The sequence below is a fragment of the Bos indicus x Bos taurus genome, chromosome 7, assembly GCF_003369695.1.
Source record: "Bos indicus x Bos taurus breed Angus x Brahman F1 hybrid chromosome 7, Bos_hybrid_MaternalHap_v2.0, whole genome shotgun sequence".
NCBI lineage: Eukaryota > Metazoa > Chordata > Mammalia > Artiodactyla > Bovidae > Bos > Bos indicus x Bos taurus.
The window spans coordinates 95,147,039-95,169,258 of record NC_040082.1 but is presented as its reverse complement, the minus strand read 5'-3'; the positions used below and the strand labels follow the sequence as shown (position 1 = coordinate 95,169,258).

Below are 22,220 nucleotides of genomic sequence, written 5' to 3'. Positions count from 1 at the left end.
CTCACGACAAAGCAAGTGTGTTTAAGAAATGAGCCCCCAAAGCCAAGGAGACCTGGGGCCACGCTGCTTTGGGACTGGCAGGGCCCCTCAGTAGAGACATCTCACTGTGAGAGGAGCATGAGGGGTCTGGGGTCACCACTCGGGCAGCACAGCCCACTCCTGCCTTGTTGCTCTCAGCCCCGCTGTGGCCAGACCCCTCTTCTCTCTGGGGTGGAGGCTCTGAAGAGTGTCTCTTGGTCCAGAGCGAGCTTGATCTGCAGGCCAATAGCCTGCAACCTGAATTGGTTGTGGCAGAACCCTCTCTCTTGCCTCCCCATATGTTTTCCCTGGCTGTCAGTGTCTTCAACCCACTCCAGTTACCTGGATTGGAACAGCTTATTCAGAAAGCACGAAGTGTTGGGAGACGTGATCTCTGGGTGCATATTAAGGGATTACAGTACACGCTTCAGGTGTTGCAACAGGCTTGAGGTCACGTGTAAAAAAAGAATCCCGCTTCTTCTTTTCTTTTTGCCCAACTGCTTGGCTTGTGAGAGCTTAGTTCCCTGACAGGGATGCAACCTGGGCCCTCTGCAATTAGAGTGTGGAGTCTAACCACTGAATTGTTAGGGAATTCCCAAGAATTCTTGTTTTTAAAATGCATACTAGCAGCAGTAGGTTAGGGTTAGCAATGGCAACCCACTCCAGTACTCTTGCCTGGCAGATCCCATGGACAGAGGAGCTTGGTAGACTGCAGTCCATGGGGTCGCTAGGAGTCAGACACGACTTCACTTCCACGCATTGGAGAAGGAAATGGCAACCCACTCCAGTGTTCTTGTCTGGAGAATCCCAGGGACCGGGGAGCCTGGTGGGCTGTCGTCTATGGGGTCGTACAGAGTCGGACACGACTGAAATGACTTAGCAGCAGCAGCAGTAGGTTGGGGGGGTTCCCTGGCTGACCAGGGATTAAGAGTCTGTTCTTCCACCACAGGGGGCATGGGTTTGCTCCTTGGTCAGGGCACTAAGCTCCCACAAGCCACATGGCGTGGCCAAAAAAAAGCATACTGAGAGCCTAGCAATGGGGTGAGGCCAGAGGTCTTGGGTCCTCTGTGAAAGGCATGTGCTGGTCAAGGATGTGGTGAACGCAGGAGATGGGATGGGGCTGGGTCCCTAAGTGATGAAATTTGGGGTTCACCAATCTATTTTTACAAATGATGGAAACTGTAGAAGTAGAAATATGTAAGCAACACCATCAAGATGGGGCGTCATTTGACCCTCTAACCCGAATTCAGTCCATCTGAGCTCCTGTCCAGCCAGGTCTCTGCCGCCTGGAGCCCCTCCCCTCCAACGGGTGCCCCGCCCCACTCTCCCCTCTCCAACCGCCAACCGCCACCCGCCGCGAGCCCTACACCTCTGCCCGGGCTCCTAACGTGCCTACTCGCGCCCCCCTCGAGGCTCAGCCGGTACAGCCAGGACGGGCAGGGGTCGACACCCTGCCACCCCAGCTCCAGACCCAGGTCCACGGCCTCCCCGCCAGGAACCTGGGGACCCACTTGATTCCGTTTCGCTCCCAGAAGAAGAGGTTATTCCTGAAGGCGCGGTTGATGTCTACGTCAATGTGCTTGACGTCAGGACAGCACCGCCGGGCCTGCTCTTTTATGCTCTTTTGTGGGCGGGGCCGAGGGGGCGGGGCCAACGTCAGGCGGCCCTGACCCACTGGACCAACCGCCACAACTGCCCCGACGCGGCGGGCGCGGCGCGGCGCGGCCGGAGGGACCGCAGCTCTTTTCTGCAGAAACCTCATTCCGCTTGTTTCTGAAGCCATCGGGGCTCACGAGGGACTCCCCCGTCCAAGGCCCAGAACCCCGACCGTTAACAAGGTAACGTCCAGGCCCTCTGGACCCCTCCTCCGCCTCCCCCAGAGGCCTCCCAGGTGACAGCTCCCGCCGGGCCCTGAGCCTGGTCCCGGGAGGCGGCTCCCAGGTGCGGGGGAGGCAGGGAGGGCGGCTGGGCCTCTGCTTCCTAACACCCTCTGGAGTGTCCCTGCCATTAGGCGGTAACAGGCGGGGCGGGGCGAGAAGGGGGCGGGATGGGGTGGGCGTGGCGAGGAGAGACTGCAGTTCGCTGCCTTTCCTTCTGATAGTCACCTACTCCTCTTTTGGCGCCAGCCCGACCCAGGGGACTCGGGTTCCCAACATCCTGACTCTAAAAACCGCCCAGGAGGAGCATGGAGCCCCACAGCCCGACACTTCCATCCCCCACCCTTGGGGATGGGCCAGGGGTCCCCAGGGGCAGCCCGCCAAGCCTGGCCCGTTGCCCCTGCTCAGGTGGACCGGCCGCACCTGATATTTCCTGATGTTCTCCGCCTTCACCTTCTCCAGGTCCCAGAGCAGAGACTAGGCCTGCCCTCGCACTGGTGGAGGGATGCCCATGGATACCCTTCGGCACATCTATGGGGGAGAAGCAGCCCTGAGACAGATGCAGGCACCACGCCGGGGAGGAGACGGAGCGAGAGGCCTGTGGAAGATGCTGCAGAGGGGCAGGGTCTTCCTAGAGCTGGGTCTGATCTTCCCAAACTGGGAGTGGAGAATAGCCCCAACTGCTCCCTCCCTGTGGGGTCCTGGGCTGGGCTGGCTGCCGCCCTGGCATCAGAATCTCCCGAGCCTTGTGGGGCCCAAAGGCTAGCGCCCTGCAGGGTCAGGATACTCAGCTTTGTACCTTCGTGCTGCCCTGGTATTTTTGCCAGCTCCTCAGCTTCTTCACCCACTTGTCAGCTCCCCGGAGGTCTTGGGCTTTTTGCTAGAATATAGGACATGGTGGTGTTCTAGCTGCCAGCTCCCTATGGTGGCAAGAATGTGCGTGAACTCAAGGGCCCCCAGGACAGGCACAGACCCCTCGCAGACCAAGGACACTTTGACAGTTCTGGGGTGTGGAGCAGTAGGGAACCCCAGCCGCACCCGTGACCTCCTCCCTCCTCCTGCTGGTACAGCACGCGTGGAGTCTTACCCTCACTGAGTGAGTGCTGAGGCCTCAGATACTGAAGCCCTGGAGACTAGGTGGGTTTTCCTGATTGGAGGGCAAGAGAAACAAGGTGTGAGGTACTGACCCAGCTGGAGGCCCAGAAGGTGCCACCCACCCACTCAACCCCCAAGTCAGTCCAGGAGACTCGAAGGGAGGGCTGATCCCCCCCCGCCCAGGGTGCTGGCTTCAGGGTGGGCTGCATCCTGGAGACGCTCTAGGGGTGGGGGTGCCATCAGGCCATCGGGGGACCCACAAGGAAGGCTCGGCCCCCACATTGGAGGGTCCTCCCATAGAGGGCGGCTATGTTCCGCTGTGCACCACCCCTGGGGGTCATCTGTCCCAACAGAGTTCCAGGGAGCGCCCCAGCTAGGGGCACTCACCACGGGGCACCCTGACCGCCTTCATGCGGCTGGCACTCCCTCCTCCGTGGCCTGTGCTCCACTCTCAAGCCCGCTTCCTCCTGTGCACCTTGAGGATGGTGTAGGCCATGGCCGTGAGCAAGTGCCCATCCTCCAGGATGGAGGCCTCCCAGAGCCTCAGGGTCAGCAGAAAGGGGGGGTCTGTGGGGACAGTGGGCATGGGAGGGGCCACTTGAGCAGGGCACGAGGGTCCCAGCACAGGATCAGAAGCCACATCTGCCTCTGGTCCCTGCAGTCCCACCGTTCGTCAGACAAGGTCCCAGAGCTGCTCATCTGGGTGGACAAAGGTGCTCCCACCAGGCCTCTCAGGGTCCTTAGGGCCTGACAGCGCACCAGCTAACCCTCTCGGTGGGGACACCTCAGCAGATCACGATGGTGGCTCAGCTGCACCCCAGGTTGACCCACCCTTCCCGAAGGGAGCCAGGTGGAAACGGCGGGTCCCTGGGACTTCAGGGTGCCCTGGGCCCACCAGGAGGGCTCTGGCTGCCCCTTGGGGCTCCTCGGGAGGGACTTGGCATATCTGAGGGTGGGGTTTGTCCCTCCCTGGGCAACAGGAGTCGGGGACAGGGAGGCCTTGGAACCCAGCGTCCCTGGGCAGCCTTACCTGGTTGATGAAGCACTGCATGAACCACGTGGGTGTGTAAATCCCCGCAGACATCGGCTCTAAAGCAGGGCAGGTGGTGCTCAGGGCCTGCCTGCCCTGCCAGAAACCTCCCTATTTGAGGGCCCTGTACAGCCACCCTCAGGGGTGGTGGATGGGCCTTCTCAGCCCGAGCTCACCCCTGGCAGCCCCCAGGAGAAGGCAAATGAAGTCTGCAGGAAGCCAAGTCCCCGCAGTGGCCATGGGACAGCACCTCTGGGCGGGGCGACAGTTGTACTCACCACATGTCCCTTCAACTTGGGGAGGGCTCTGCCGAGAATGTGCTTGTGATGGGCCTGGAACCTTGGCATTTTTGGGAATCCAGGGATGAAGCCTGAGGAGCCCCCAGACCCTCACAAGTCAAAGCCTCGCCCAGAGGGGAGTGGAGTACCACAGGAGCCCCCAGCGGTGACCCCTGCCTGTGGGGCCCTCTTGAGCCCTGGCTGGACATGCTCTTCCCAGGCAAGACAGCCTGTGAGTCCAGGGCAGAGGCTCTGCTCCTGGATGCCCAGCTCAGCTGGCACCCTGGGCAGAGGGGTGGGCAGGCATCTGGCCCCAGCATGCTGTCCACACAGCAGCCACAGTGGGGGATGGCCAGCCTGGTATGGAGGGGCAGTGAGTGTGGCCCCCAGGGGAGATGCGGGGGTGTGTGCCTGGCCATCTCCTGGCCTCTGCAACCAGGCTAGGGGCAGAGGAGGTGGTGTTGCTGCCTGGGCTTCATGTGGCTGTGGGCTTGCGGGGCGCCTGGTGGATGGCAGGCTTGAGGCAGAAGGACCAGTAGGGAAGGAAGGGAGAGTGGTCTGCATGAGGCTGGGACTGAGGGCTGAGCTCCAGAATCCAAAGGGCAGTGTGGGGAGCCAGTGCCCTTTGCTGATGGGGAGCTGTCCTGGGCCAGGGTCCCCACCAGCCCCCCTGCAAAGAGACCCCAGATCCTCAGGCTTGCCCAGCCGTCCTCTGCAGGCACCTACTGCGCATGGCGTGCTCCTCATCAGTCATCAGCTGGAACAACCTCCAGAAGGTGTCGTCCTCGTTCAGGAACATCAGTAGGACGGCCACAACCTTGTTCATGCCCCGGAAGTAGCCCACCTCCTGCAGGAGCCAGACGTGTGTGGAGGACCCCCCTGGAGCCCACCTCTGCTCTTGGATGCATCAGCGCCATGGCCTGCCAAGGCCACCAGGGGTCTCCCTCCTCTTCTTGGCCTCTGAGAGATGTTTCTTCCAATGGAAACTCACCCCCCAGGATGGGAGAGAGGGGCGTCCCAGTGACTCACAGCAAGGAACCTAGCCTGTTGGCAACACTGTACAGTGAGAGGTCTGTATCCTCCCCTGGTTCCCGCATCCTCCCTGCATGGCCCCAAAGCCAGAGGAGGCTGAGAGATGCCAGGAAAGGCAGGGCAGGACAAGTCCCCACCCTGCATCCCAGGGGCACAGCACCAGGCCCGCCCGACTCAGTAGGATCTGCCTGGGCCTCACCTGCTTGTACCTGGCTAGGATCCTGCCTGGGCCACCTGGTCCCATTTGCAGTGACTCCCACCTGAGCCATACCTGCTCGTCCTGGGGAGGAGGATGTCCACTCAGGCTCTCTCTGCTCAGCTTTTGCTGTGACCCCTACCTGGAATGAGAGTGCTCTTGCTGCCCATGGTTCCCGCTGGGCTGTACCTGTGCACACCCGGCAATGGGCCCCACCTGGGCCTCACCTGCTCCTCCTTGGCTATGATCCCACCAGGGACATCCCTGCTCCTGCTGGCCGTGTGGGCTGGCATGGCCCACCTGGGGCTCACCTGCTGCGTGCTGACTGCTCCCCGCCTGAGCTGTACCTGTTCCTACTGGTAACCATCCTTACGTGGCCTTCTATGGTCTACCCAGGGATGATCTCTGCCTGTCCTCCCTTGCTTATTCTTGGCGCTGGTTTCTCCTGGGACATACCTGCTTCTGTGGGCTAGGATGCTCGCCTGGGCTGCAGTGATTTCCACTTGGCGAATGTACCTTTTCTGATGGGTGATGATACCAGTTCTACCTGGCTAGGATCCCTACCGGGTCTCAGCTGCCTGTCCTTGGCTCAGATCCCTGCCTGGGTGCACCTACTCTTGTCTATGATCCCTGCTGGGGTCTCACCTGCTCATATTTTGTTATAATTTCTTCTGGTTCCAAGGCTAGTAGGGTCTCCAGCTTCTCCATGTTGGATGCTGCAAGACAAAAATCCATGTATTCCAGTGCCCTAAAGAGCTTCAGGGACCCAGCAAGTGGAAGTTGGCTCCCAATTGGCAGCTTCCTGGTCATAGGGGGAGAAATCAGACATTAGTGCCCCCTTAGTGGGTGGGATCCCCCTTGGCGATCATGGCTTGCAGCCGCACCTAACACTTCCACTTGTAGACTTCAGGACATGGGTAGACCTTTCTCCAAAGTCCACCCAGCCTTAGAAAACAAGGCCAACAGGCTCAGGGGGAGCTTCCCAACCTCATCAGCCATCAGGGAGATGCAAATCAAGACCACAGGGCAGACCACTTCTCACCCATGGAAACTTTATTCCCAGTAACAGGATGTGGAGAGATTGCAACTCTCCTGTACTGCGGGCAGGAAATGGTGACCCCAGCTACACTGTGGATGAGTGAATGCAATTGGGCACAAGAGACCATATATTGTATGATTCCATTGATCTGAAGCGTCCAGCATCACCAGGTCCATAGAGACAGAAACTGGATCTGGGGTCCCCAGGGCTGGGGGATGGGCGAGGGGTAGGTATCTGCTGATGGACAAGAGACTTTTTTATGAGGTGGTGACAGATGGATGTAGTGGTGACGGTAGCAGGAGTCTGTAAAATAAAGACCTTTGAATAGTCTACTTGAGCTAAAGTGGATGACGTGTGAATTTCAGAGAAAGCTCTTTGAGCTGGATTCGCCCCAGGAGCCCTGAAAGGGGCAGTGAGAGACTTCACTTAGATTAAAACACAACCAGGGGCTCTCATGTTCTAGGGCAGCAGCCCTGAGCTCCTGCCCATGGGGCTCTTCCTGGGACCACGCCCCCCTCACCGCCCCGCCACCCCCAGATGGCCCCTCTCGGGAGGCAGAGCAAGAATTGGGGACCAAGGGACTAGGAAGAGACACATGTTCTCATAATGGACCTAACTCACTGATTCTGGCTGGTGAATCGGCTCAGGCAACACACCAGCCAATCAGAAGGGTGTTAGTTTGGGAAAAGAAATGACTTATTTAACCTCAGGCAGCCTCTCTGTGCTGCTGAGACCACCCTTCAGTCCACAAGTCTGAACAAGGCCAAGGGGGAAGGGCCTCAGTTCCTGGACTCGCACAGAAAACCATCAAGAACATGCCTGGAGAGTGTAGAGCTGGTGACACATGGAGAGCACGGGGGGCCATACACTGCACAGCATGAGGCCCTGTGTCCCCACCTCCCAGCCCACAGGCCAAACGAACTCACATGGCCAGCTTGCCTGGTCTGGGGCAGGACAGATAGGATGCCTCTGGGATCCAGGACACGAGCACAGGCTTGGACCCACCAGGCTTTGGAGATGCCAAAGCTCTGCCCTTCTCCCCTCATCTTCCTCCATCCCACCCCTGCATCCCCCCACCTCTTCCCCTCAGCTTCCATCACTTCCCCATCCTCCCTACCCCTCCACTAGCTGCTCTACAGTCCTTGGGCAGCCCCTCGCTTCACCCTCCCTCCTCCTCCATTCTCAAGTCCTGCACCCCCAGACCTTCACCTCCCCATCACCCTTCCTCCTCCCACTCCTGTTTCCTGCACTTCCTCCTCTTCCTGTCTCACCACCTCTGTCCCATTCCCACCTTCTCCCTCTATATCCATCCTCCTGTACTCTTCTGCCCTCTGCCTCCATCTTCCATCCATCTCCTCTACCTCCTCCTGCATCCTCTCTCCCCTGCTTCATGTTCTCCTCTGGGTCAGGTGTGGAAGCTCTGAGACTCCTCACAGGGACACGGGCACCTCTGGCTGCAGCCCACTCCCTCCTTGGAGCCAGGAGGGGACTGCAAATCCTGGCTGTTGTTCAGTACTGGGGGCTCAGCATCACCTCTGCCAGGAAGGATGGAGTCACCCACCCGGGGGCCTCTGTCCCCAAAGAATCTACAAGAGACAAGGTGATGCTTTTACCCATCAGACCTCTTGCTGCTCAAGCCGTGTCCCCTTGATGGAAATGCACCCAGGGACAGGGCAGAAGAGATGGAACAGGGCAGGCGAGGGCCAGAGCAGGTCAGAAAGAGACACAGGGGCCTCGAATGAACACCTACGGACATGAAACAGTGGGTGTGGGCCACAGGCAGAACTGAGGGGTCGCTGCCTTTCCACCCCACAATGGGGGCAGGTCAGAGGTCAGGGGCAGCACTGAGCCCATACACCTGAAGGCCAGGCATGGAAGAGGAGTGTGTTGTCACCAGGCAGGGGAAGGTGACCAGGGACAGGTGTCACCTGGCACCAGCAAGTGCAGGTCCTAACCAGCAAAAGCATGTAAGCTTAAAAAGCTCAAAATTTAAAAACGGGTCCAGCTGCGGTGCAAGAGTCATGGCAGCCTCTGAGGCAGATTCCGTGACTCTTGCCTCGGGTGCCCTAGCTGTCCCGGTGGCTGTAAGTGGTGCCGCCGCTGCCTCGGGTCCTTGGGGTCCCCCCAGGCAACTGATAGGCAGCCAGCTCCGACCCACGGTGGCAAGGCAGCAGCCCACGGGGTCAGTGTCGCCGGCCCCAGAGTTCATCCAGCCGCCAGTGAGCGAGCTGTCCTGGGCCGTGAGGACCAACATCCTGTGCATGGTGTGCAGCTGCAGCGAGATCCTGCCCAACTGCCCTGCGCTCAACATGTACCTGGTCAAGAGCTACCACTGCCTGTAGGATGGCATAGTGAATCCAACAATAAAAGATTTGAAAACTGTACCGAAATTCTGCTGCTGCTGCTGCTGCTGCTAAGTCGCTTCAGTCATGTCCGACTCTGTGCGACCCCATAGACAGCAGCCCACTAGGCTCCCCCATCCCGGGGATTCTCCAGGCAAGAACACTGGAGTGGGTTGCCATTTCCTTCTCCAATGCGTGAAAGTGAAAAGTGAAAGTGAAGTCGCTCAGTCGTGTCCGACTCTTTGTGACCCCATGGACTACAGCCTACCAGGCTCCTCCATCCATGGGATTTTCCAGGCAAGAGTACTGGAGAGGGGTGCCATCATACTGAAATTCTACTGTTGTCCAATTGAATGACGCCCTAGAGGCCCTGACAGACCATTTTCTCAATTTTCGTAAAACAGCATTTTATGAAAATGCATGCTGAAAAGAAGCATAAATATAATAAGTGCAGCAATTCGTATGGCATCGAGTGGGACCTGAAAAGACATGCAGAGGATTGTGGCAAGACCTTCCAGTGCACGTGTGGCCGTCCCTATGCCAGCAGGACTGCGTTACGGTCCCACATCTACCGAACTGGCGTGAGATCCCTGAAGGGCACAGGGACCCACCTAGTAAGGAAAGGAAACTGGAAGCTGCCTGCAGAGCCGGAAGCTGTCCGCACAGCCGGAAGCTGTCCAGGAAGACTGCCGATTCACTGAGCGACCAACCAATTCCACGGCCAGACGCTCCAGAACTAGAAACTTCAGAAATAAAGCTGGTGGCTTCTTTTGAAAACTCTTGCAGCTCTAATGCCAAACAGTAGACTCTTGCAGCAGCTCCAAGGTACCCTCAGATGTTGCTTTTTTTTTTTTTCAGATGTTGCTTTTACCAAAGCTCAAAGTGTTTTGTCCTGTGCCTGTCTTTGTGCCTACAGCTGACTCATCAGCCCAGCCTATGGTGTCGGGTGTCGACCATCAGGGCTCTGCCCCCAGTGCCGTGCACTTACTACCCTTGTCCATTGGAACCCTGATCCTCAGCCTGGATTTGGAGGCCTGCTCTCTCAAGGAGAGCCTCCCTCTCTTAAAAATTGTAAATCCTGTTGCTGTTGAGCTGATTAGCACAGGTGTTCAACTGAACTTGGGTAAAAGTCCATTTAACCCATTACAAGAACTTGGGAACACATGTCAGAAGAACAGCATTTCTTCAATCAATGTACAGACAGATCTGTCCCACACCACACCACAATTTATGCCATTTGCACAGTGGGCCAGCCCTGACTCCTCTGTGTCGTCCTGTTTGCAAACTGATTTGACATTTGGTTTCCAGGTTTCTCTTCCCATTAGTGTTCAAACTCAGACTTTTTTGCCCAGTTCTAAGGTAACCTTATCTATCACTGCTCAGACTGATACATTTATAGATGCCAGTTTCCAGCCAGGTGGGATCTCCAGAGAAACTGAGACCAGTGGGATGCAACGTCCAGCAGATGGCCAAGTACAGATGGACCAAGCTGTAATGTGTGGAGACATTTTTGAGAGTGTCCATTCATCATATCGTGTGTCTACAGACAATATTATAAGCAGCAGCTTAGTAGCAGAGATTGTAACTCATGACTTGTTACCTCAGAACCACCCTAAAACTTTAACTCAAGATACTGAGAAATCTGCACCAATTATAAACTTCAGTACACTGAATAGTATGCTTTCATCACAGAACATGATAGATAATTAGATCCCGATCATGGATTTATTAAGTGATCTAGAAAACATCTTGTCAAATAACCTGCCTGGTCAGACCCTGGACAATCATAGTCTTTTGTCTGACACAAATACTGGACCCATCTTCTATCTGGCCCAGCCCAGAATCCTGCAATTGATTTTGATACCGAAGAGTTCTCAAATATCCAGATGCAAACCAAGGTGAGTGAGCTTAGCACCATGACCACTGAGCCAGTCTTGGAATCACTGGACACAGAAACCCAAACTGACTTCTTCCTTGCAGACCCCTCTACCCAGGCCTACAGTTTCAGGGGAAATTCTAGCTTCTCAGGCCTTGAAATCTTTGACACGCAGACACAGATGGACCTGAACTTCTTTTTAGACAGGAGCCCTTGTCTGCCGCTGGGAAGTATCCTGAAATACTCCAGCTTTTTCTTGAGTACTGATTCATCTGACACAGATACCCAGACTGACGGAATCTCCACTGCTTAAAAACCTGCCTGCCCTGGAAAACAAAGTTCAGTTGAACAGTGCTGAAACACAGACCACGAATTCTGGCTTCGAAACTTCAGGGAGCTTATTCTTCACCAGCAATGAAACTCAAGCAATGGATGACTTTCTTTTGGCCAATCTGGCCTGGAACACAATGGAATCTCAGCTCAGCTCTGTTGAAACCCAGATGTGTGCAGAACTACAGCCAGTCTGCAACTTCTGAGAGTGGAGTCCACATGGGGGATGGATTCACGGTTCCCTTCTGGATTTAGAAGATGAAGGAGGACAACAGTATTAACTCTATTGAATGTAGTCGATGATACAGTAACTTCGATTCTTTGAGGTTCTTTGCCTTTTTGTACTTGTAAACATGAAATTTGTGTGAAAATTTGTGAGTGTATTATAAAGTGTAAGATGTTGATCTAAAAAAAAAAAAATTAAAAACAGGGAGGGAATTCCCTGGCAGTCCTGTAGTTAGGACTCCATGTCTCCACCGCCATGGACCCAGGTTCAATCCCTGGTTGGGAAACTAAGATTCTGCAAGCATGGGGTATGGCCAAAAATATATATGTGTGTGTACATACAGAAAAATAGATATAGATACCTCTAAGGAATCTTCCCAACCCAGGGTTTGAACCCAGGTCTCCCACATCGCAGGCAGATTCTTTACCAACCGAGCCACCAGGAAAGTTCTATATAGTAGGACCTTGTTGTTTATCCATTCGATGTATGGTAGTTTGCATCTACTTATCCAAAACTCCCAACACATCCCTCCCCCACAGCTCGTATATTGTCGTCCACTGTACGCCACTGTCCGGATGTGCCACCGTTTGTGCATCCGCTCACCTATTGTAAAAGGTATCTTTGGAGCTGCTTTTGTGGGCAGATTATAGCAGACGCCACGGAGCGGCTCAGGACGAGCTGTGGCATGAGATGACCATCAGAAGGCGCCAGAACCTCTTCTCTCTCACCAGGGCTGCACCAGTCGTTTCCTCTGCATCTTGACCCACGGTTACTGCACTAGATTAGAGCTGGTCTTTGCCTCCAACTAGGGTTGATCGGGGGGGCTTCCCCTGTGGATCAGGTGGTAAAGAATCTGCCTGCAATGCAGGAGACCCAAGTTCGATCCCTGGATCGGGAAGATCCCCTGGGGATGGAGGAAATGACAATCCACTCCAGCATTCTTGCCTGGAGAATCCCATGGGCAGAGGAGCCTAGTGGGCTACAATCCATGGGGTTGCAAAGAGTTGGACACGACTGAGGAACTAACACACACACACACACACACACACACACACACACACACACAGGGTTATGGGGAAACCACTGGTAGGAGAAATTAGTTGGACTTGTTTCCTTTGGATTAAAAAGCAGGGTTTCATGACTGGATGTTGTCCCTGGAAGGGATGAGGGGAGGATAGATGGGTCAGGGTGTAATCAGGGTATATATGGGGTGGTTTGTAGTTCAGCATTTATGGGGTTTGTCCAGAATCTTGCCCCCAAAGAAGCTAACTGAAGAGTCAGCTGGATCTGCCATCTGTAGAGATGAGCTTGGCGTTGGGGGGTGGGGGGTGAGGAGCAGGGAGGAAAAGCAGCCCCATGTCCGATTTCCCGGGATGGCAATCCCTGATGCTTGTGTCTAGTTGGATGAGAAATCAGGGGCCCGGCAGGAGGGAGGTGGCTTGGGATCCTTGGGTCTGAGGCCCCCTCCCCTTTATGTAGTGACCATGATAAGCGGCTGTTGAAGGCAGCGGGTGGACCTGCCTTCCCGGGTGTGTGCAGCCGGCCTTGTTTTCACCCTGTGTTGTCAGGGCACTTTAGGGAAGATAGCGCCTGCTTTAGAAATACTGACCGATTTTTTTCAGAATGTATTTATTAAGGCCTCAGAATAAGAACCTCCCTGGTGGCTCAGATGGTAAAGAATCCGCCTGCAATGCAGGAGACCTGGGTTTGATCCCTAGGTTGGAAAGATCCCCTAGAGGAGGGCATGGCAACCCACTCCGGTATTCTTCCCTGGAAAATCCCCATAGACAGAGGAGCCTGGAGGGCTACAGTCCAGGGGGTTGCAAAGCGTCAGGCATGACTGAGCGACTACGCACAGAAAAAGGAATCTTATGCCTACAAATATTTATTTTTTAATTAAATTTTTTTTGGCTGTGCTGGGTCTGCGGTTTCTGTGCAGGCTTTTTCTCCACCTGAGGTGAGAGGAGATGACTGTGGCTGCAGTGCACAGGCTTCTCGCTGTGGTGACTTCTCTTGTTGTGGAGCACAGGCTTCAGTAGTTGGGGAGCAGGGCTCAGTCGCTCCAGCATGTGGCATCTTCCTGGGTTGGGGATTGAACCCGTGACTCCTGCACTGGCAGGCAAATTCTTTACCACTGAGCCACCTGGGAAGCTCACAAATAGGTTTTTAATTATGAATTCCTAATAAATTATTACACACTGAATCCTATTGAGACAAAATTAGGCAAGAGGAGAAGGGGACCACAGAGGATGAGATGGTTGGATGATATCACTGACTCAATGGACACGAGTTTGTGCAAACTCAGGGAGATGGTGAAGGACAGGGAATCCTGGTGTGCTGCAATTGATGGAGTCACAAAGAGTCAGACATGACTGAGTGACTGAACAACAACAGCAAAGCCTTGTAAGTGTTCCCATGAAAACTTGAGTGAAGCTGGAACTTTAAATTTATGTATTTAGCCATGCCTCACTGCATGTGGGATCTTAGTTCCCCAACCAGGGATCAAACCTGTGCCCCCTGCAGTGGAAGCACAAAGTCCTAACCACTGGACTGCCAGGGAATTCTGGAAGCTGGAGCTTTTAAACTATTTATCATTCCTTATTTCCTAGTCTCTTGTCCTCAGCCCCTTTTAAGGAAAATGATATCAGCTCATTCTGGTGAATCCAGAACAACATGGACAAAGATAAATCGACTCAAAAGAGGACTTAAATGAAATCTAGCTCATGTCCACCCGCCATGGCACTTGGGTTCCTCAGACACTCACACATCCTTATCAACAGAGAAGAAACTAGAGACTTCCCTACCTGTTCATCAGTTAAGACTCCATGCTTCCACTGAAGAGGGCATGGATTCAATCCCGGCTTGGGGAACTGGTGGTTAGCAGTGGTTACCAGTGTGGAGAGGGATGGGGTAAGAGGCAACATAAGGGTAGTGGAGTAAGAAGTACTAGTATAAAATAAGCTACAAGGGTATATTAAACAGGTGGTACAGTGGTAAAGAATCCAGCTGCCAGTGCCTGAGATGCAGGGGACATGGGTTCACTCCCTGGGTCGGGAAGATCCCCTGGAGTAGGAAATGGTAACCCACTCCAGTGTTCTTGCCTGGAAAATTCCGTGGACCAAGGAGCGTGGCGGGATGCAGTCTATGAGTCCCAAAGCATTGGACACGACTGAGTGACTGAACTCCCATGCATGGGAAATAAAGCCAATAATTTATAACTATAATGAAGTATAACATTTAAAAATCATGAATCACTATATTGTATACCTGTAACATATAATATTATACATCAACTGTAGTATACATATAAAAAATAAACCTGGGGGACTTCCTTGGTGGCGTAGTAGATAGGAATCTCCCTGCAAATGCAGTGGACATGGGTTTGATCCCTGGTCCTCACATATGTCGGTGCAACTAAGCCCATGTGCCACAACTACCGAACCCACCCTCCAGGGCCCGTGAGCCACAGCTACTGAGCCTGCGTGCTGAAGCACCCCAGAGCCTGTGCTCAGAAACAAAGAAGCCACCGCAATGAGAAGCCCACTCACCACAACTAGAGAGTAGCCCCTGCTCACTGAAGCAATGAAGACACAGTGTAGGCAAAAAGAAACACATCAATAAAATAAAATAAAAAACAAAAAACAAAGAATTTCCTGGAGGTCCACTTGTTAGGACTCCAGGCTTCCACTGCCAGGGACCCAGGTTCAATCCTTGGACAGATCCCACAGGGTATGCAGTGTGGCTTAAGGAAAGAAAAAAAGGGTACAAAACATACAATCAAAAATCTTACTTAAATACCCACCCGCCTCCAGGGGCCAGAGGTCATGAAGATTGCTGGGGAGTCCAGCCCGGGGTTGGAGGAGATCTCGGGGTAGGCAGGGGCGTCCCAGGCCGAGGACACAGTGTGGGTGGGCTGAGACCACCAGGTCACGTGGTCTTGGGCCCTGGTACCAAGCTGGACTTGGTCCTTGGTAGCTGGGTTGGCCTGTGCATTTTCTAAAAATTAATAACCCTTTGTTTTATAGTTCTAGGTTTACAGAAATACTGAGAAATGAATACAGAGTTTCCATATACCCGCCCAATTCCCTTACTCCTCCCCCCGAGTCTCCTCAGTTATTAACATCTTGCAGGAGTGTGGTGCAGCTGTGCTAAAGAATGAAGTAAGACTGATCTTCACTGGACGTGAGTTTGAGCAAACTCCGGGAGACAGTGGAGAACAGGGAAGCCCGGTGTGCTGTAGTCCAAGAGTCAGACACAACTGAGCTATTGAATAACAAGATTGATGCATTATTAGTTAAAGCCCATAATTCAGAGTGGGTCTCACTCTCAGTGTTGTGCAGTCCTATGACTTTTGGAAAATAATGATGACTATCCACCCAGGATTGTACAGAAGAGTTTCATTGCCCTAAAAATCCCCTGGGCTCCACCTGTTTCTCCCTCTGTCCAACCTCCCGGCAACTACGGAGATTTTACCATCTCTGTTGGAGAAGGAAATGGCAATCCAGTATTCTTCCCTGGGAAATGCCATGGACAGAGGAGCCTGGTACCAGAATGTCCTATGGTTGGAGTCATATGGTACACAGTGTTTTCTGACTGGCTTCTTTTACAAAGCAAATGTGCACTTAAGGTGCCTCCATGTCTTTTCACGGTTTGATAGCTCTTTTTCCTCTTTTCATTTTTCAATATGCTCTTTTGTTAATTGTCGTGAAATATACACAACATTTGGGCTTCCCGGGTGGCTCAGTGAGTAAAGAATCCATCTGCAAGTGCAGGAGATGCAGGAGACATGGGTTCGATCCCTGGGTCAAGAAGATCCCCTGGAGGAGGGTGTGGCAACCCACTCCAGAATCCTTGCCTGGAGAATCCCATGGACAGAGGAGTCTGGCGGGCTATAGTCCATAGGGTCGCAAAGAGGCGGACACGACTGAAGCAACTGAGCACGCACTCACGCATACATAACGTTGACCATTGTAATCATTTTTAAGCGTCCGGTTCAGTGGTGGTCATAGTGTAAATACAGTCACATTGTGTGTGGCCATAGTCAACTATCCATCTCCAGAACTCTTCTTACCTTGTGAAACTGAAACTCTGTCTTCATTAAAGACAAATAGCTCATTTCTTTTTTTATTTAAAAATTTTATTACGGTAAAACTTTTGTTGTTGTTCAGTCACTAAATCGTGTCTGACTCTGCGACTCCATGTACTGCAGCACACCGGGCTCCCCTGTCCTCTGCTGTCTCCCAGAGCTTGCTCAAACTCATGTCCATGGAGTCGGTGATGGTATCTAACCATCTCATCCTCTGCTGCAACCTTCTCCTTTTGCCCTCAGTCTTTCCCAGTATCAGGGTCTTTTCTAATCAGTTGGCTGTTCGCATCAGGTGGACAAAATACTGGAGCTTCAGCTTCAGCATCAGTCATTTCAAAGGATATTCAGGGTTGATTTCCTTCAGGATTGACTGGTTTCACCTTGCAGCAAAATATACATAACATAAAATCTACTGTGTTAACCATTTTTAAGTGTATAGTTCGGTGACATTAAGTACATTCACATTGTCGTGCAACCCTCCCCACCGTCCATCTCCAGAACTCTTTTCGTCTTCCCAAAGTGAAACTCTGTCCCCTTTAAACATTCCCTCCCCATCCCCCTCCCCGTCACTGGGCCTCGCTCCCCTACTTTCTGTCTCTATGAATCTAGGGACCTCCCATAAGAGAAATCCTACAGTATTTGTCCTTTCATGTCTGGCTTATTTCACCCAGTATTATGTCCTCTAGGTTTGTTCAGGCTGTAGCAAATGTCAGAAGTTTCATCATTCATTAAAAAAAATTTTTTATTATTCATATATTTGGCTGTTGCGGGTCTTAGTTGTGGCATGCTGGATCTGTGATCTTAGCTGGGGCCTGTGGAGTCTTTTTAGCTGTGACATTCGAACTCTTGGTTGCTGATTTAGTTCCCCAACCAGGGATCAACCTGGGGCCCCCTGCATTGGGAGCGAGGAGTCTTGGCCTCTGGACCACCAGGGAAGTCCTAGAAATTCCTTTATTCTTAACAACTACTGGTAAAGAAGGACTTACTTCTGTCACACTGATAATTGTTTTCTATATAACTTACAGCTCTTTTGTCTTTCATTTCCTGCATTATGTTTTCTTCTGTGTTTAATTTCTTTAGGGAAACATTTAAATGCTTCTCCTATTTCCTTTTGTGTATATTCTATGGCCATTTTGTTTGCGGTTACCATGGGGATCGCAATCGACATCCTAAAGTTATAATACTCAAATCTGGATTCATGCCAGCTTAATGTCATTAACACACAAAACCACCTCTTCACGGCCCCATCCCGCTGTTTTTCAGTTGTTGGTGTCACAGAATTGCATCTTCAAACGTTATGCATCCAAAAACATCAACCAATAAATGTTAAAATACATTAGTCTCAAGGCTTCCCTGGTGGTCCAGTGGTTAAGAATCGCCTTGCAATGTAGAGGACACGGGTTCCATCCCTGGTCCGGGAAGATCCCACATGACATGAAGCAACTAAGTCCGTGTGCCAGTACTGCTGAGCTTGCAAGCTGCGAGTAGTGAAGCCCATGCACTTAGAGCCCATACTCTACAACAAGAGAAGCCATTGCAGTTAGAAGCCCTCATACCTCAACTAAGACCCAGGGCAGCCCTCGTTCGCGTCCGACTCCTTGCTACTGTATCCGCCAGGCTCTTCTGTCCATGGGATTTCCCAGGCAAGAATACGGGAGTAGGTTGCCATATTCTCTAGGGGATCTTCCTGACCCAAGGATCAAACCTGCATCTCCTGCGTTGGCAGGCATATTCTTTATTACTGAGCCACCAGGGGAGTCCTAGGTCCCAATGGCCATAGGTTTTCTGCCATCAAAATGCTACATCTTTTTCAAAAAGCAAGATTCCTAATTGTCTCTACTCTTGAGACCAGAGCTTGGAGGCTGTTCTACTCCAGCATGTGGTCACTGGAAGATACTTTCACCTGTAGGATTTCAGGCCATTCTTCTGTGAAGCTCTGCTTTGAAATGCCAGCTTGCAAAACAGTTGAGACCTATTAAGAAACCTTCTGCTCTTAAAACATAGTAAACTTGATCTACAGAGACGGAGATTGTATCAGTGGAGATTTAAACTGTGCAGGTACCTTTTTCCCTCGCAGGTCTGCCTTGGTCCCTGTGCAACCACGTTCCTGGGGAGATGAAGGTGATGCTGGTAGAGTACAATGTTACCATGGAGATGACTGGGCCTGATCCTATGAGCTGTGTTCTTGGAGCAATGCAAGTGACATTGGTAAGGTATAATGTTACCATGGAGACAGCTGGGCAGCAATCATTCTAGCTATTACCCTGGCAAAAAGAGTGTGAAGAAATTAATATGCCAGCAGCTCTAAGGACACGTGACTGCTACAAATTCTGTGCGAACCACTGTGAAGATGCAGTCTGCAAAATCACCAGAGAGGCTCTCAGGAAAACCTTCCAGTTCACCCTCTGTTGAAGGTTTGTTACAGATCCACAGCCTGATAAAGCAGAGATGTTTGTGCCCTTTGTCTTAAAGCACAAACACAAAAGAAGAAAGAAAAAGAACAAAAAGTCCACCTCAGAAGTTCATACTGGGGACTTCCCTAGTGGTCCACTGATGAAGAGTCCACCTGACAATGCAGGGGACACAGGTCTGCATCCTGGTCTGGGAAGATCCTACATACTGTGGGCCGCAACTGCTGGAGCTCACTTGCCTAGAGCCTGTGCTCTGCAACAAGAGAAGCCACTGCAGCTGGAAGATTGCACACCGTAATTAGAGAGTAGCCCCTGCTCACCACAACTAGAGAAAGCCGGCACACAGCAACAAAGACCCACGGCAGCCAATTTGCAGCCAATCAATCAATCAATAAATAATTTAAAGAGAAAGTTTATATTCACTCCACAAGTCAACTTGAATAAAAATCAGAGCAGCTGGGGATTAGTCTCTATGTGCTTTTACGCCCATATTTTTGAGCAAAATTTTAGTTATATTTCAGTGGGCTCACTGTTTCATCTACTGATTTTTCTCAAAGTAAATTTTATATCATTAGCATATATGGCAGCTAGTATCACTTGCTCTAATTAGAAGATAAGAGTAGAGACAGTTGTGATGACAACCACTATGGAAATCGGCATGGCAGTCCTTTGAACAGTTAAAAGTAGATCTCCCATATGATCCGGCAATTCCACTTTAGGGCATGCACCCAAAAGAACGGACAGCAGGGTCTCCCATACACCTGTGTTCATAGTAGCATCATTCACAATGTGAAGGCTCTCTTCTGGGTTGTGGGTGGCCTGCTTCTCATTCAATCCTCACATGGTGTAAAGAAGATGGGGGGGCTCCACTGTCATTGTTCAGTGGCCCTGTGTTCTTCAGGGCTCCACTGTTGCTCAGTCGTATCTGACTCTTTGTAACCCCATGGACTACAGCACACCAGGCTTCCCTGTCCTTCACCATCTCCTGGAGTTTGCTCACACGCTCGTCCATTGAGTCGGTGATGCCATCAAACCATCTCATCCTCTGCCACCCCCTTCTCCTCCTGCCTTCAATCTTTCCCAGCATCAGGGTCTTTTCCAATGAGTCGGCTCCTCTCATCAGGTCGCCAAAGTACTGGAGCTTCAGCTTCAGCATCAGTCTTTCTAATGGATATTCAGGGTCAATTTCCTTTGTATATATATTTTTTCTTTTTTTCAATTTCCTTTAGGATTGAGTGGTTTGATCTCCTTACAGTCCAAGGGATTCTAAAGAGTCTTCTCCAGCACCACAGTTTGACAGCATCAATTCTTTGGGGTCTCTTTTACAAGGGCACTAATTCTGTTCATGGAGGATCCACCCTCCCGACTTAACCACTTCCCAAAGGCCCCGCCTCCTAATACCAGCATCTTGGGTGTCAGCATCTTAACATATGAATTTGGGGGGATGCATTCTGTCCATTGCAGTGGTTCATCATCTTCAGAGGAAGAGACTTCACTGGACAGCAGCTATGTTAGCAGCCAGCTGATTCATGCTGAGGACCCAAGCTGTCATCAGAGGCACATTCACAGCCTGATCCTTGACAATATGCGAAGTGCCTCAATACTGGAAGATCTTTTTTAAAAAAATATTCTCCACTGTGCATCCAATAAAATCTCTGGCACTGGGAGGCAGCAAAGAGTTCCAGTCCTGCTCTCATGGAATTTATCATTTCCTTTAAACATTTTTTGTTTATTTGGCTGAGCCATTGTGAATAACGCTGCTTAGAATGTGGGTGTGCACATGCTGCGCAGCAGCTAAGCCCCTGCACCACAACTACCGAGCCTGTGGTCTAGAGCCTGGGAGCCACAGCTACTGAGGCCCATGTGCCCTAGAGCCCGTGCTCCATGACAAAAGACGCCACGGCAATGAGAGGCCCGAGCCCTGCAACTGGAGAGTAGCTTCTGCTCTCCGCAACTAGAAAAACATCCGAGGAAGAACGAAGACCCAGGACAGCCATAAATAATATCTACAAATAAATTCAAAAAATATTAAAAAAAAAAAATTGAGGCTTCCCCAGTGGTCCAGTGGGTAAGGCTCTGCACTTCCACTGCAGGGGGCTTGGGTTCACTCCCCGGCTTGGGAACTAAGGTCCCACATGTGACTCCTGAGCCTACAGGCTCCAGAGCCCACACGCCACAACTAGGGAGTCCTGTGCCACAACAAAAGATCCCACGTGATGCAACTAAGGCCCAAAGCAGTCGAGTAAGATAAATAAATGAATAAATATTTTAAAAAACACAAAAAAACAAAAATACGGACTTCCCTGGTGGTCCAGGGGCTAAGACTCTATGCTTCCACTGCAGTGGGTGTGGGTTCAACCTCTGTTCAGGGAACTAAGATTCCCATGATGCAACCGAAAAAAATTAAAAAAAAAAAAAAAAAAAGACTAGCAGACTTTCACACACACAGGCTGGGCCCAGTGCACCTGGACACACAGGTTCAGCTGTTAGGGAGGCCGGATGGCAGCTGCAAAACTACTTCTGAAACACAATCCCCTGGAAGCTCAAAATCTTATTTATGTAGAAGCCAGCTGTGCTCACGCACTGGCTCTGTCTCTCCAGTCCCCACTGACCCCACTCTTTGCCTCAAGGCCAGCTCCTTCTTCGGGCGTCACCTGCAGCATCTTTCTAGTCGAGGACACTTTCCCAGTTTCCAGCTCCTTGCTATACACCCTGCCTTCAGAGCACGTGCTGCAGAGGGGAGGTTGCAGAGGGGTTTGTTCATTCAGCTTTCTCACGCCACGTTCCCAGCCTGACACACAGACATCAGGTTCCTACCTGGTCGGTCTTCTATCCTGGGGAGATATCTGCTCAACTCCAGCCACCATACTAATTAAAAAAAAAGTTCTAGACTTTTTATTTTCAACTTCAGAAAAACATTGCATTATTACTAGTGTTTCAAAAAATTCAACATGCATTTATTTTATTATTGTTTTTTCCTTTTTTAATCTTTCCTTTTTAATTTTTATATTATTTTCTTGTCATTCTTTTTTATTATTTTTAAACTTTTCTTTAACAATTCTTCTTTTTAGTTTATTATTGTTTTTTAATTGTTTTTTGACCATTTGGCTGTGCAGCATGGCATGTGGGATCTTAGTTCTCTGACCAGGGACCAAACCTGTGCCCGTGCAGTGGAAGTGCGCTGGATCACCAGGGAAGTTCCCTCAACATGAATTTAGATTTATTCACAATTATATAAAATCCTAAAAGGTGATGCTGTTCAAGTGCTGCACTCAGAATGCCAACAAATTTGGAAAACTCAGCAGTGGCCACAGGACTGGAAAAGGTCAGTTTTCATTTCAATCTCAAAGAAGGACAATGCAAAAGAATGTTCAGATTACCCTA

General features: G+C 51.5%; 3 long non-coding RNA genes and 1 pseudogene across 3 annotated transcripts in view; 2 read left to right on the top strand and 2 right to left on the bottom strand.

Moving 5' to 3' along the window:
* The first annotated feature begins 1,340 nt into the window (after positions 1–1,340).
* Positions 1,341–6,902, top strand: LOC113895898. Its single transcript, XR_003511945.1, has 2 exons — positions 1,341–1,856; positions 2,358–6,902. It is a non-coding gene; the product is annotated as an uncharacterized LOC113895898 (long non-coding RNA).
* Positions 2,334–3,718, bottom strand: LOC113895899. Its single transcript, XR_003511946.1, has 4 exons — positions 3,378–3,718; positions 2,983–3,042; positions 2,695–2,815; positions 2,334–2,426 (listed from the first exon to the last, which is right to left on the bottom strand). It is a non-coding gene; the product is annotated as an uncharacterized LOC113895899 (long non-coding RNA).
* The window catches only part of LOC113895900, a 37,847-nt gene continuing 21,209 nt past the window's right edge, over positions 5,583–22,220 (bottom strand). The window contains exons 3-4 of the long non-coding RNA XR_003511947.1: positions 6,172–6,242; positions 5,583–5,668 (exon numbers count right to left, since the gene is read on the bottom strand). This is a non-coding gene — a long non-coding RNA (uncharacterized LOC113895900). The remainder of the gene's footprint in view (positions 5,669–6,171; positions 6,243–22,220) is intronic.
* Positions 9,171–11,522, top strand: LOC113895897 (annotated as a pseudogene).